We start from the raw sequence: 13964 nt of genomic DNA on the forward strand, positions 1-13964 counted from the left end.
TCCCGTTTTCAAATAAAAAAAAAATAATAATTCTCACAACCTCCGTTGCCAGTCAGCTTTGTAACTGGACCTTTGTAAGTGGAGGTTCAACAAGGCCAAGTGCCGGGTCCTGCACTTGGGTCACAACAACCCCATGCAGCCCTACAGACTTGGGGACGAGTGGCTGGAAAGCTGCCCGGCAGAAAAGGACCTGGGGGTGTTGATCGACAGCCGGCTGAAGATGAGCCAGCAGTGTGCCCAGGTGGCCAAGAAGGCCAACACCATCCTGGCCTGTATCAGAAACAGTGTGGCCATCAGGAGCAGGGAGGTGATCGTGCCCCTGTACTCGGCGCTGGTGAGGCCGCACCTCGAATGCTGTGTTCAGTTTTGGGCCCCTCACCACAAGAAGGACATTGAGGTGCTGGAGCGTGTCCAGAGAAGGGCGACGGAACTGGTGAGGGGTCTGGAGCACAAGTCTGATGAGGAGCGGCTGAGGGAGCTGGGGTTGGTCAGTCTGGAGAGGAGGAGGCTGAGGGGAGACCTCATCGCTCTCCACAATGACCTGAAAGGGGGTTGCAGAGAGGTGGGTGTTGGTCTCTTCTCCCATATAACTAGCGACAGGACAAGAGGAAACAGCCTCAAGTTGTGCCAGGGGAGGTTTAGGCTGGATATTAGGAACAATTTCTTTACTGAGAAAGTGGTGAAGCACTGGAAGAGGCTGCCCAGGGAAGTGGTGGAGTCACCATCCCTGGAGGTGTTCAAGGAACGTGTGGACGAGGCATTGTGGGACATAGTTTAATGGGCATGGTGGTTTTAGTTGATGGATGGACTTGATGATCCTACAGGTCTTTTCCAACCTTAGTGATTCTCTGCACCTGAATTTTCTTCCCCAGAGTTAAGAAAGCAGACGCAACTTCTCACCGACCTCTGGCACGGCAGCCTGCAAGCGAAGTGTTTGTCACAAGCTGTTTCTTCTGAAGTTGTGCTGCTTTGGTGAAGAGCTGTAGAAAAAGGAGCAACCTCGTGACGTGGTCGCTGCACAGGCAGGTGGGTCTGCTGAAGCCAGCAGCCCTCTTGCAGCCCTCTGTTCCCCTGCCCCCTGATCAAACCATCCAGCACCTTGAGGTACTTGAGTGAAAACATCAATTAGATCGAGGACTGGTATCAAATACCCCTGTCATGAGGTAATATCTTTGTATTTAAATGAACTGTATCTCAGCTGGAAGGTTTTCAACAAAGGTTTTACCTGTCAGATCCCTGGATTGCTTGAGTTTCGAGTTTATATCTGCAGGACCAGTCTTCTAGCCCCACAAAATACAATCATCTTGTCTCATAAACATTCCTATTCCAGCACAACACCTTGACTTAGGAGCTTTAGGAACAGACAAAGCTTCCCTGTGAAGTGGGAAAGGAAGGAGAAGGGAGTTCTGCTGCAGCACGGACCAAGGGGCCAATTGTTCCCTATTTACACACGCACAAATCACCCCGCAGGGAGGTAAGTTGTGAGTCCCTGTGCATGTTACTTAGGAATCGTTTCACCCCAGCAGCTCGGCTCTCCACCTCCTGTCACGGAAACCCATTAATTTAGCCATGTAGTTTCATTCTTGGCATCAGGCAAGAGGGCAAAAGTCTCGCCAAAAAATGTTTATGTTAATTAATGTGCCAAGTCTGAACACACACCAAAAAGCTGTCTCACTAACCTCACCCATAGACCTCAGGGTGGGACAGTGTCAGGATAATAGTGACATGGAGCTGCTAATGACTGCAGGGAGGAGCGGCAATTAACTTGTTTTGTCAGCTTAATTTAGGGTATGTTTTTAATAAGGGTGATCAGCATGTGGGATTAGCATGGCATGCCTGTCTTAAATTGCAAAAGCTGGCCAGCTGTTTTAGAGCTGGCCCAGAAACACAGGAGGGATTCAAATGGAGGCTGGTATTCCTCCTTGTTTGGGACCTGTGGGCAGCCTGCCTTGTAGCAGGGTCCATGGACGGGCAGGAGAGGTTGCGTGGGAATTGCGGTCTGGTTGCCACCTAGAAGAAACCATATACGGGTCAGTAGCTGGTCACTTTGGTTTGGACAAGTCGTACGGGGCTGGAGACGATTGCTCTGTTGTAAGGCAGTTACTTCTGTGACTTTCTTGTGTGAGGAGAGGATTGCTAATGTGCTCAAAAGAACGCAAAACCAAATCATTAACCTGAGAGAAGCAGGCTTCCCTGACTTCTCCATGGCTGTCGATGGCGTGTTTGTGTCCATCGCCACCTCCGTTTGATTCTTGGAATATATCAACTAGAGCAAAAGGAAAATAGAAGTGTCTTCTTATGCTCCTTGCTCTCCTGTTTTTCCAGTCAGTGCTGTATTCCTAGGAGTCTAGCTCTTTTTTTCTTTTAACATTAGCAATTGTGATTAGAGAACAATCATACTACAAGTTGTGTGTGTGTATACATATATATAAAAATGTTGCTTCAGCACCCAGAAGCTCCCCGCACATTGCACTAAGAGCTGTGCCTCCACAGAAAAAAAAACAGTCCCTGCCTCCAAAAGATCTATATTTAAATAAAGCCAGCTAAGCAAGTGCAAAAGGGGAAATATTTTGGCTAGAGGAAAGTGGCAGAGGGTTAATTACATGCTGGAGTGCCCAGGCCTACAAAAGCTTTGTCACTTGCTATTTAGGGTTAAAGCTTTCACCTGGCCCTGGGAAGCAGGGCTGTGGGAAAGGGAGCCTTGGGTGGGACTGGGTTGTCTCCTGCCTCTGGCTGTCAGTGTAAGCAGGCAGCTCCTCCCCGGTCTCTCAGGGCAGTACAGAGGATTACCTTGTTCCTGAAGTGGGTAGGCATGGAAGCGGGTATGGCTGATGGAACAGACAGCTCTAGGAGCGGAGCCAGCCTTGCTGCTGTCCCTTTCTTCTATGCCAGTTCTGACGCTGCTGGTTAGCGTTTTCCTTCATGGGCAGTATTAGTAAGTTCTTACCTGTTCTTTCCTTTTGCTTCATGAAATTGTAGGAACTTTGTGCTTTGGGGGTTCCTACTCCTTTTCCCAAGCTGATTAAAATTGGTCAGAAAATATGAGCAGGGAAGAGTCAAATACATACACATGTAAACACATGTATTTGCTATCCGTGTGTGCTGTATAGTGCCCAAGCCTGGATGCTCTGGGCTAAAAACCAAAGATGTCTGTGTATGTTCACAATAGAGAAGAAATAACTTTTTTAAGTATTATTTTCAAGGGGATAAGCTGGTTTAGTTAATTTTTTTCTTCTCCCTTTTCTAGTTCTTGCTGTTAAAGCAGAGAGCTAAATATCCAGAATAAAGAAAAAATAGGTTAAAAGCTGGTGACAAAAAAATACAGTATTTAAACAAGTTTTCTGCTCAACAACCCCTGCCCTGTCCCCAAACCCCATGTCAATTCTGAAAGCTGCTTAAAAATAAGCTGTGCTGCCATCCCTGTTGCCAAGTCAAGTTTTGCCTCCACAGAACCGGAGCCTTTGTCGGAGATGAGTGGGTCAAAATTGCTTAACATTCTCTCTAGAAAAAAGTAATTATTTCAGAAAACTTGTATTCTGCTGACAGTGTGGCATGAACACTTAAGATAATCCATGTAATTGTCTCGTGAAAGAGAAATCTTGATGCAGGCGTTCACAACTTCTGCCCAACAAGTTGATAACACCTGGCTATGTTTCTGTGAAGTCCGGAGAAGAGCGTTGCAAGTTGTTACAAGAAACTTTGAGGGATGTGTTCTTAAATGTTCCCCTAAAGTAACACAACCTTTACTTTTTGCTAGGAAGCGTTGAGTGAATCACGAGGGGTCCCACAGCCTGCTCTCCTGCTGTTCGCTGCCCTTCACCAGATGCTTTTGAGAACAAGAAACTCTTCAGTGAGATGTCTCAAAGTTCCTTCCCCACTTGAAGGTAAAAGTGCTGCAGTTGTATTACCGTATCCCCACCTGTTGTGTACTTTCTTGGGTCAGACAGAAAGAGGGGGGGCGGAATTAAAAAGTATGATAAGACATCTTGAGGAGAGTCAGCCTGGAGCCTGGTCCACTGATAAAGAACGCTGGTGAGTAGGCAGCGTCCAGTGCCTCTGCAGACTGGCCTGGGGCTGTAACTCTTTATGGCCGTGAGGAAAGGACCTCAAGAGCTATTGCTCTACATCTTACCTGTTCTGGCTTATGAAACTCTTCCAAGAAAGTGTCTGTTCGTTGCTGGTTCAAGCACTGATGGATTTTTATGTATGAATTACTCAAAACACCCCGATTTACATTGTTCTATACCTCTTGAGAAACTCATTGCGACACTGCTGTCGGAGAGGCCGTGCAGGCATCCCTCGGAGAGCTGAGCAGAGCGGAATGGTATGGCCTGCTGCGAGATGTCCTCCAGTCCCTGCGGCGTGTGGCAGCTAGTCAACGTTTGAGATGAGGACACGAGCCTGGTGCTGTTGTCCGAGCTCCCACGCGTGCGGTGGGTCTGGAGAGCCCTTCCAGCGTCCTGGCCAGACAGACCGTGCTGTCAGGGAGATTTTATGGCTCTCGGGGCTGGTAAGCTGAGAAGCAAACCTGGTTTGCTCTTTGGTGGTGCCACCAGGTGGCAACAGCGCCTTGCAGCCCCACGCTCCGTGCAAAGCAGCACCCACTCCTGCCAAATCCCCCTTACTCTGGTGCTGCTCCCTCCTTTCCTGCGTGGATCATGCTGTCTGCTTCCCACCAGCCCTTCATGCCGGAGCGTGAAGCGGTGGTCAAAGCCCCTAACTCAATACTGTGCGCTCAGCTTTAAAGCACGCATCTCTCGCTCACAAAGGAGAAGGGAGCGCCTGGCTGGGGAGCAGGGGAGGTGGTGGCCGGTGGCTACATCCCTACCCTGGGACTCCAAAGTTTCCTGCTGCGTGGCCCAGGCCAAGTCTGGTTCAGTTTGTCACGTCTTCCTGGGTACAATAATAGCAATTCAGGCACGGTGAGGGTAAAACAGCAGAGAGTAAAGTGTGTGTCACAGAGGGTAACAACGACTGTGCGTACAGATGGAAACAGCTGCTAAGTGCCCCGGTTACACAGCGGCTGGTTGGCATCAGGTCTGGTGCCTCAGCTTTTTCTGCGCTGCTCCGTGGAGTCATTATGGGATGTTATTTGCAGCAGTGGCTTAGGTACCTTGAGCGTGGAGAGCCCTGAAAGGCGGTAGTACTTTCCTAGCATCAACAGAGCTGTGGACCACAGCAGTTAGCCTTAGAGGGTACGCTAGGTGTTAAGTGCTCTCCCTGAAGGTAGAGTTAGCAGGATAGGTGGGTTAAAATTTTGCTGTAAAATGTGCAACAGAATTACTCTCTCGGTGCTGCGGTGCTTGTTCAGAGAGGAGCTATTTCTAGCTCCATTAGTATGCCGAGAGGCTGAAGTGGTTTTTTGTGTTGTACTTGGAGATCGGTGATGCGGAAACGCACTATTGCTGCAGTATGCAGTTAAGCAATAATGCTACAAGAATAGAAGGAAAGTTATCTTCCTGACAAGAAAACCCTTTTGAATTTGTCCCCTTCCCAAGGTATATGCTTTTGCCCAATGCGAATTAGAGCTTTCAAGCCCTAGGCAAGAATGCGCTCGTACAGAGAGAAGCAAGAGTTGGACTTCACCAGCAGCTTTCCTTTTTGCTGTAGTTTATAGTTTGCCTCTGGACTTGGCCACGGAGCTTCTGTATACTAGATGCTACTCAAGCAGAGACTGTTTTGGCATGAGCTTGAACTTGCAAGCTACGTTGACAGTTTTAAATGGGGGTGTTCTCCCCACTCACCCTTCTTTTTGGTGAAGGTTTTGAATTGCAACAGTAAGTATCTTATCTGACATTAGGAAAGTAGTAGCAGGGAGTCCTCTAAATCTAAATCGCTCCTCCCTTTGATGTGAGGCATAGGGGTGATTAGTTCTGCTCTACCTGGGCACATCACAGCTACTGATAAACCTAAAGTGACTGCTTTGTTTTGGCAGTAGTGTACTGCTCTGGGCCTTAAACCTTGCTCCTTGTAGGAATGCAAGGGGGAATTCAAAGACGAATCCATACCCTTACAAGATAGATCAGACTGAGCTCATACTGTAGAAATCCACTTGCTTTGATGATAGCTCTTCATGAGATCCCTGCTCATAAGGAGATGGCAGCAGACTGTTAAAGCTAAAGTACTCTCGTTGAGCTTTCAGACTGTATCGCTACAAATCTTGCAATATTGACTGCATGGGGCTTGCTTTCTGCTGATATTGTGGCTCTTAAGGCTGTCTTGAGTGTTCAGCAAAGAAAAGAGCCTTTATCTCCCAATTCTGCTGGCAAAGTGGAATAAGCGAGAGTGACGCTTGCAGCTGTAAAGCTCAGAGTGCAGCTGACTCTCCTGTTGGCTCAGCATCCCTTTGCTTCCCACAGTGACTAATCCCTAAATTAAACTAGGGTTCTTCCAAGCCAAGAGCATGGAGTACGTCTTCTTCCAATCCATGTGCCTGTCTAGTGGTAGAAGACAGTTTAAGATGATGAAGCTGAATCTCTTGGGCTCTTGCAGACCTCTGTGCTCTGCTTGAGGTAGGGATGGATGTGGCTCATGTCATTCCTGGAGAGATTTTCGCTTTCCTGCTAGTCTCTTCTGACTGCCCTGGAAGTTGTATGCAGATAGGTGGGTGGACCCCTGTTTAATTGAGTGACAAAGGATAGGTGCTGGCATACAGTTTATCTGGGGGATGGCCTGGCATTCACTGAACCCTTCAAGCGAGAGACCTGTCTGGCACCATGGACTATCTATGGAAATTAGTGTCGATGCTCCTTGAAACCGAGAACAAAATGCTCTGCTGGCACTGATAGCATGACATTATGCTTCAGTTACCTACCTGCTTTTAAATTGGAGCCACTAAATGGGGTTGAATCCGTTTGGAGTTATCCATCCAGGAAAATGAGAAGAAAAAGATGGCACTGTCCAGAACTGCTGGAGGAAAGAAGCTTGTTTTAACTGCCTGCCTATTGCCTGTGCAGATTGGCCAAACACCTGCTTTCCCACCCGTGTCCAAACTAGGAACAGGAGTACTCAGCTATAATTCTGATAAAACCACAATGTGGTCATACTGGTGTTTACAAAAATCTCTGCAATTCAAAATGACAGCCGAACTCATTCTTCTGAGATGTCTCTGACCCCTTTTGCCTTCAAGCTTTCCTCTGTGAAACCTCCACTGCGTCTTTCTGAAACTTTTACTGTCTGAGCTGGCCTGCTTTACGAGGACAGCTCCAATGCGTGGGAGCCATTTGGAGACTCCTTGGAAAGGAAACTCATGGTTTCATTTGCGTGTTGAGAACCACAGTTTCTCCAGTGGAGTAAACTCATTGTCGTGCTGATCCCTCGGTCTGAGTTCAGTATGCAAGGTCTTACAGAGAAAAAACCCTTCTTTCTCTCCCCAGGTGACTTGATAGCTGTTATTCCCTTGCTGATGGCATTTTTTTCTTCTCAGTACATGTTTTTCATGGCGTTAAACTAAAATATTACACTAAATAAAACTGATTACTAGGATGCGTGTACTTCAGAGGAAAGAACTCCCGTGCTATGCATCCGAGACGCCTTGTGGAAGGGAAAACCAGCAATCCATGTTTTGTTAAGGGAATACTCCTCTTTGCTCGTATTTGTCCAGTAACATCTGTAAACAGGAAGATGCAGAGTTACCTGATTAAGTGCATAGTTGCTTGAAGTAGGATTCTGAAAAGCTTTTTCTGTCCTCTTGTAAAAGAAGAAGGTGCAAAGCTACCTGCTCTTTTATGCCTCTTTCTGATGACGGGCTTAGTGCTAACACCGAACTTTTGTTTATTAATGAACGCTTCCTTGGCCTCTGCTGTCTGGACCAAAGCTACCATTAACAGCTATATCACGTGAGTTTCTGCAAGGTTCAGTGATAATTGATGTAAGTCATTTAATCAGTCTCACACTGCAGTGCCCTGATCTCCTGGCTGCTTCTAGAACTGAAGTTCTCCTTAAATCACAAAGATTATATTTCTCCTAACAAAATGCTGTATGTATGTTAGTGCCCGCAAGAAGTTTGTGCTGCTTTGGCTTCTATCCAGAGAAACTGCTCTGTGGTTACCAGGAAATGAGAAATCAGACCTTAAGTGAGAATATGCTTTGGGAGTGTGCAAGAGAAAAAGGGCATAGACCCTGTGCAGGTCCGTGGTGAGCTGATTTTGCTCTGATAATTCACGACGAGCATCATCTACTTATTTTAAGTCAATGTCTGTTAAATGACTCATGCCATACATCTACCCTACTTAGTGACTTCTACTAGAGGGGCGCCTCCGTTGCTTAAAATTCAAATGTTTGGCAGGAAGCATACAAGACGGCACAGTGGCTGCCTGTCTTCCTCACGGAGGGCCGTGAGAGGAGATGTGCTTAACTGCTCCTGGTGTCCTGGCTGTAGTGGAAAGCTCACTACCCGGGAGGGTTTCTCGCATTGCTTGCTCCTCTCCAATGCAGCTGCTCTTAAATGTGTGATCTGATTTTGTATGTGTTATTTCTCACTGTCTTTGCCGCACAGAATGATGCCAAACAACACCGACCCCCTCCCTTACAACCACTAACCCTTCACTTACAATTACTAAAGTAACTACGTGCTTCAGCTAAAACTAGTCACTCGAATGAGATACCTCTCTTCCCCAGAACTGTCGTTTTACGTATTTCTACTTTGTTCTTTGAAAACACTTCCCCTAATTCTACTTTCACTGATTAATCTCCTCCTTGCTCCTGAGTGACTTCAGATTTAAGCTGGCTAGAGTCGCACTGGTGTTTCTCCCCTGTATGACCTGTGGGATACTGCACTCTTACTACCAGTTCACAGGCACCTTCCTCAGGTGAAACTTCTGGAATGCTAAAGGGAACTTTTAGTGCAAGTTTTCACTTAGAGTTTATTCATGTAGTAAGTAAATATTTCATAGAATCATGTAGGTTGGAAAAGACCCTTAAGATCATTGAGTCCAATTTAAGCCCTTTCTTTGCTGTAAAACAAAAATATCTGAGCTGTGAGCATCTGTTGAAATTCTGAAGTGATGTAAAGCATAGCAGAGTGATGGGTGTCTTGCAAAATACAAGCAACCAGCATTGCTTATGTGGAGGTTGTTCTTCAGGCTCTTTGTGAAAAGTAATTCATCTTGCCCAATATATAGTAGATTTTTTTAAATTTTATTTTATTTTTCCCTACCTCTCTGGCTCCTCATAATCAAATTACAAGCTGAACTAGCTGAATAAGAAAGACTTCTCTGAGATTGCAACTTCTCTGAAGTTTTGACTTCATCCCCAGAACAGGCTATTGGTCTCAAGCTGCTTATTCATTTCGACAGTTGACTCAGTTCAGTAGCTGAATAAGAAGCGTTCTTAGTTGTTGTGCTGGTTTTTTTTTTGTCTTGGGAGCTTTTCTGCATTCTAAAAACCATTTCAACTTCATCTTTGCTGGTTTAATGCAGCACATAAAGTCAGAATTTTATTTCTGTTTTTTTAATTGCATTTGTATGAATGTTCAAGGGAGCATACGCTAGCATGAAGTAAAAATAGCCTACTAAGTAGAAGAGACCCTGGACACGTTCAGGTTTCTGATTTGTATCAGCTGTAGAATTGCTTAAATACACATCACTTTCTTCCTTTGTAGCTGAGAAAAAAAATATAGCATTGAGCTGTGTTCAGATGCAAATAAACAGGTCTTAATTCCTGCAAGTCTGAGACTCACCCTCTCTTAGAAACAAATATAAACCCAGATTAAAATCAGTGACCTCAAACAAGATTTCCTGCTTGCTGATTCTTACGTACGATAGAACTTGACTTGAATCACTTTGACTGAAGTGGGTCCACCCTGAGCATCTTTGATAATGGCTTTTAACATCTGGCCAGATGTTTGCTGTTGGCATGCCAATGTGCAGTGCTAGGGTCTGATGCACTGGAGGAGGGGTGCGGGCTAGGCAAGAAGCAGAGTACAAAGAGCTTCCTGGCTCTTGCTGAACTGATGGTCCAAGACCTGTAGCAGATCTTTCCTGAGAGCCTGGAAAAATAACCAGGATGCGCTGTGGAGCCTAGGAAGGGACTAACAATGATGGTGGGGTTTTCCTTTTTCCCTGAGCGGGGGTGGGCATATGTATCACCTCATCCCAAACACTCAGAGCAGCTGCTGCACCCAGCTGCCTTTCAGAGTCATGTAAACGCTCTGGCCCGAAGGTTTCCAGTCAAAGTAAGGGAGATGATGGAATTCAAAGTCAACAAATGTAAGTTAATCCTGCTTTGGACACCTACTTGATCAAGCTCATGTTTCAGCCAGAAGGAAGGAATTGCTTTTGTCCTGGCTATTGTATGTGCCTGATTTGGATAGCTCAGTGACAGGTAACAAAAAGTTGCCATCTCGTTTCTTTTTTTTTCCTTTTAGTTAAAGTCTCTTCCATGAGAAGTCATGAAAGCTGTCATCTTAAAAGTGCTGGGAAAGCCAGGCATGCTGAGCAATCATTGCTTATGTGGAAGGATCTGTTGATTACCTTCTGTCAGCATTTCTCTGTCTTCTACAGCAGACTAGGAAGCTCCAGATCACCACAGCTGCATTTTCATATGCAGAAATAATACTTGCACTATAGTTTCATGAACATTTGTTTTGATGGCAAAGCCGAAATGGTTTCATTCTGCTTGTAGCTACCTTGGTTATACTAATACAACTCTGTCTGCAGATGTGCTTTGGATGGAAGGTTTATTGCATCCAGCTGAAAAATAACCAGCCAGCTCCCTGAACCAGTCCACAGTGCCAGCGAACACAAAATTATAGCAGTGCAATTACGAAGGACAATTTGGGAATGGGTATGAGCAGCTGGAGGTGAAGGTTGCTTTAGCTGACCCTGCTGCTGAAAAAACCAGCCTTATTCTGCCTCACCGAGTAAGAAGGGTAAATCTTGTTAACCAAAGCAGTCTTGAAGAAAATTCTTGTCAACATGGACTTCCACACACTCCTGGGGTGTGTAGAAATGCTTTGCTGGCAGTCAGGGTGGAACTGTGCATCCTAATGGCCGAAGTGCTGCATGGCATAATCAACTGCATATGAAGGAATCATGTGCTCCGAATTTGATCTGTGCAGACTAGAGACATCAGCCTACCCTCCTCGTCTGACAACTTGAAAAGGCAGATTCTTTTTTTTTTTAAAAGCATAGTTGCTGCCCTGGCCAGCACTAGAGGCTAAGACTGAAGAGCCTTTCTGAAAGTCAATAAAGGTTTAATTGAAAGTAGGGCTACATTCTGGATATGCAAACTTTGAGTCTAAATCCCTTGGAGCATGTTGAGGGCGTGAAGATGTGTGCAGGGTAAAGAGTCCTGCCTTGTGGTTATCGGATCCAGCAATCCATTTCCCTGTGTAGGACATGTCTGTGCCCCAGCATGTGTCTCGAAGCAGCAGATAAATGCATCAGAGCTCATAAATGCTGCTGAGTCAGTGCAGAAGTACCTGCACCCACTTCAGGCTCTTGAGATTTCAGGATCGTTGCAGGCAGAGGCACCTGCCTGTCTTCACCTATGCACGTGCGCATATCCTGCGTGTAAGTGTGAACTGATTCCCAAACCTTGTGGGTGATCAATCACTAGGATGAGACAAAAGCTCATGCTCCGCCTTTGTCGCTTAGAGCTTGTAAAGGAAGAGTCCTCTTTGCTCTCTTGGGGGTAGTGACCTCATTAGGTGTTTTCTGCCTTTTCTATTTTGGTGGTACCGTATGTAAATATTTTCTTTGTGTTTCAAAACAAAGCTATAGCTGTTGAACAACTTAAAACTTCTTATTTCTTCTGTGTGTCTGCCCTCTTCTTGGCTTATGAGATCATCTGTTCAGTAAAATGTGTCCTTTTGAAGCAAATTAGAGGATAGGAAACAACCAAAACAGTTATATCTACTCAGTTAGATTCTTAAGCTGATGATGCAGCCTCATCAAAGTCCTAGATTTAGCTAGAAGCTGCTGTTTTACAGTGGACAGCTGCTGGCTTGATACCTGAGTAGCAATGTTTGGTTAAACTCTTCTCAGGCAACATTTCCAGAGTAAGATTCAGGAATATTGGTAGAGATGTTCTGTGATTCAACTCATGGCACTGCTTGCTAACGTTAAATTCATGCTACAGTTTCCCCTTCGGTGTGTTTGTATGTCAGTTCTGGAGTGCACCATATATTCGCTCTGCCTTTGTCAAAACATACGTATAACAAGGAAGTTGTGTCTACAAACAGTGGTAGTGAGTATGGCTGTGGGTTAAGAGAAGAAAACGTTGGGTATCAGTGATAACCTATGTCAGAAACCTAAGTAATGGATTGGTTGCTTAACTTGATGCGTTTCAGTCACTAGACCCATATCCTCATGAAGGAGAACAGCCTAAAGGCTGTGGAAGATAAGTTCACTGTGACGCAGCCTCTTTGGTCTGGCACGTGACACTTGGCACTGCAAAATCCTGCTGCAGGAAAGCTGCTCCAGGGTGATCCTGATATGCAAGTAATATCTGGCTTTCAGGAGGCTTTGAATCAAGCCAGAGAGAAAGGTTCAAAAAGCCTCAGTGTTTTACTTGGGTGCCATTAAGCTTCTACTTCCATGTATTGTTTTCCTGTTGCAGCTGGCAAAATATTTCTTTATAAAAAGAAGTGTTTCTTCTAGCCTCCCTGCTCCTCCTGTATGGCTTTGCAACCTAAAGCCTGACATCGTAGGTGTTTTCACAGTGGTAAGTGATAACTTCACGAACACAGAATTGAAGTATTGCTGCAAAAATCAGACAGGAAGAGGTGGTGGGGAGAAGGTGGTATGTTAAAACTGGGTGAGATAATGCAGAAGAAGGTTCAGGGGTGGTTCGGTAGAAGGCTTTGGTCTGGTTACAGTCCCGGTGTTTTGCCAGAGCATCTCCTCTCAGAAGGAAAACCCCTTGTAGCAGGCGGGGTTGGTTCCCAGGCCCTCTGGCTATTAACTGTATGTCTCTGGCATCCCTTTGCTTCTCTGAGCCCTTTCTCTGCAGGTGTTTTAGAGCATCGGACCTATGTGTCACAGCGTGTAGTTTCTGCTGGAATTGTTGTAGGCTGTGTGAAGTGGCTGGGATTGGCACTGTGGTGTGAAACAAAACAACGCCTCTGATAGAAACCAGGCTGTGTGAACACAAGGCTGGAAATGACCTCCGGGGGCGCCTGGGGTTATTCTTGTGCTATTGCAGGAAACCATATCATGCAGACCCTTTCATAAGCTTAGTGTGCTCACAATTAGCTGGCTCTTTTGCTTCCACTGCAACTGTTAAAAGGCCCTTCCAAAGACTTACTTCTCTAATGGTTAAGCTATTTAAAATTGAGCATAAGCTGTCTGAATTTAGGCTATTGCTGTGTTCTCGCTGACGTGGTTTCTCCACGGTTTGCTTCCGCTATCAAGTGGAGGTATGTAGAAAATGTAGTCATATCTCTGCGGTCTCCTGGTTTTACTAAATGAATGCTCCAAGCTCTCTTGGTCACCCCGTCGGCAATAGGCAGGAGCTGCGGTGTGGAGCCTGTTGTTCCAGCCAGAACACTGTCATGCCACCAATAGCTACACTGGGAACAGTGGGTTTGGGTGATACAAGCTGTTTCTGCACTCTTTCCTGATACTCCTTTGCCACAGGGGTTTTTCCAGTATAGATCTAGCCTCTAAGTGTTGTAGCCTAAACATACTACGGAAAAAGGGGCTGAGATTACAGCCGCAGCTCCTCGGATTGTAACACCCTGTTCTTTTGTGGGTAGCTGAGCACTGTATGCTGTGGTTTCATCTGTTTTTACTTATAGAGGTATCTTTCAGTGTGAAGCTGTATTTTTAGTGTGTAAATAATATAGGTAGAATACCACGCACTGTTGTGGTTTTTTTTTAATACAAAGTTTGGTTTATTATACACAGCCTTCATGTTTCTGGTTTTTGTGTCTTTGCTGCAGGGTGGAAGTTGAGGAGGTGTTGCATGCTGTGACAGTCGGGCAGGGAACACGTGGGATGGGTTTGGCACCCACGGAGAGC

Source organism: Gavia stellata, chromosome 11 (genome assembly GCF_030936135.1).
Source record: "Gavia stellata isolate bGavSte3 chromosome 11, bGavSte3.hap2, whole genome shotgun sequence".
NCBI classification, from domain to species: domain Eukaryota; kingdom Metazoa; phylum Chordata; class Aves; order Gaviiformes; family Gaviidae; genus Gavia; species Gavia stellata.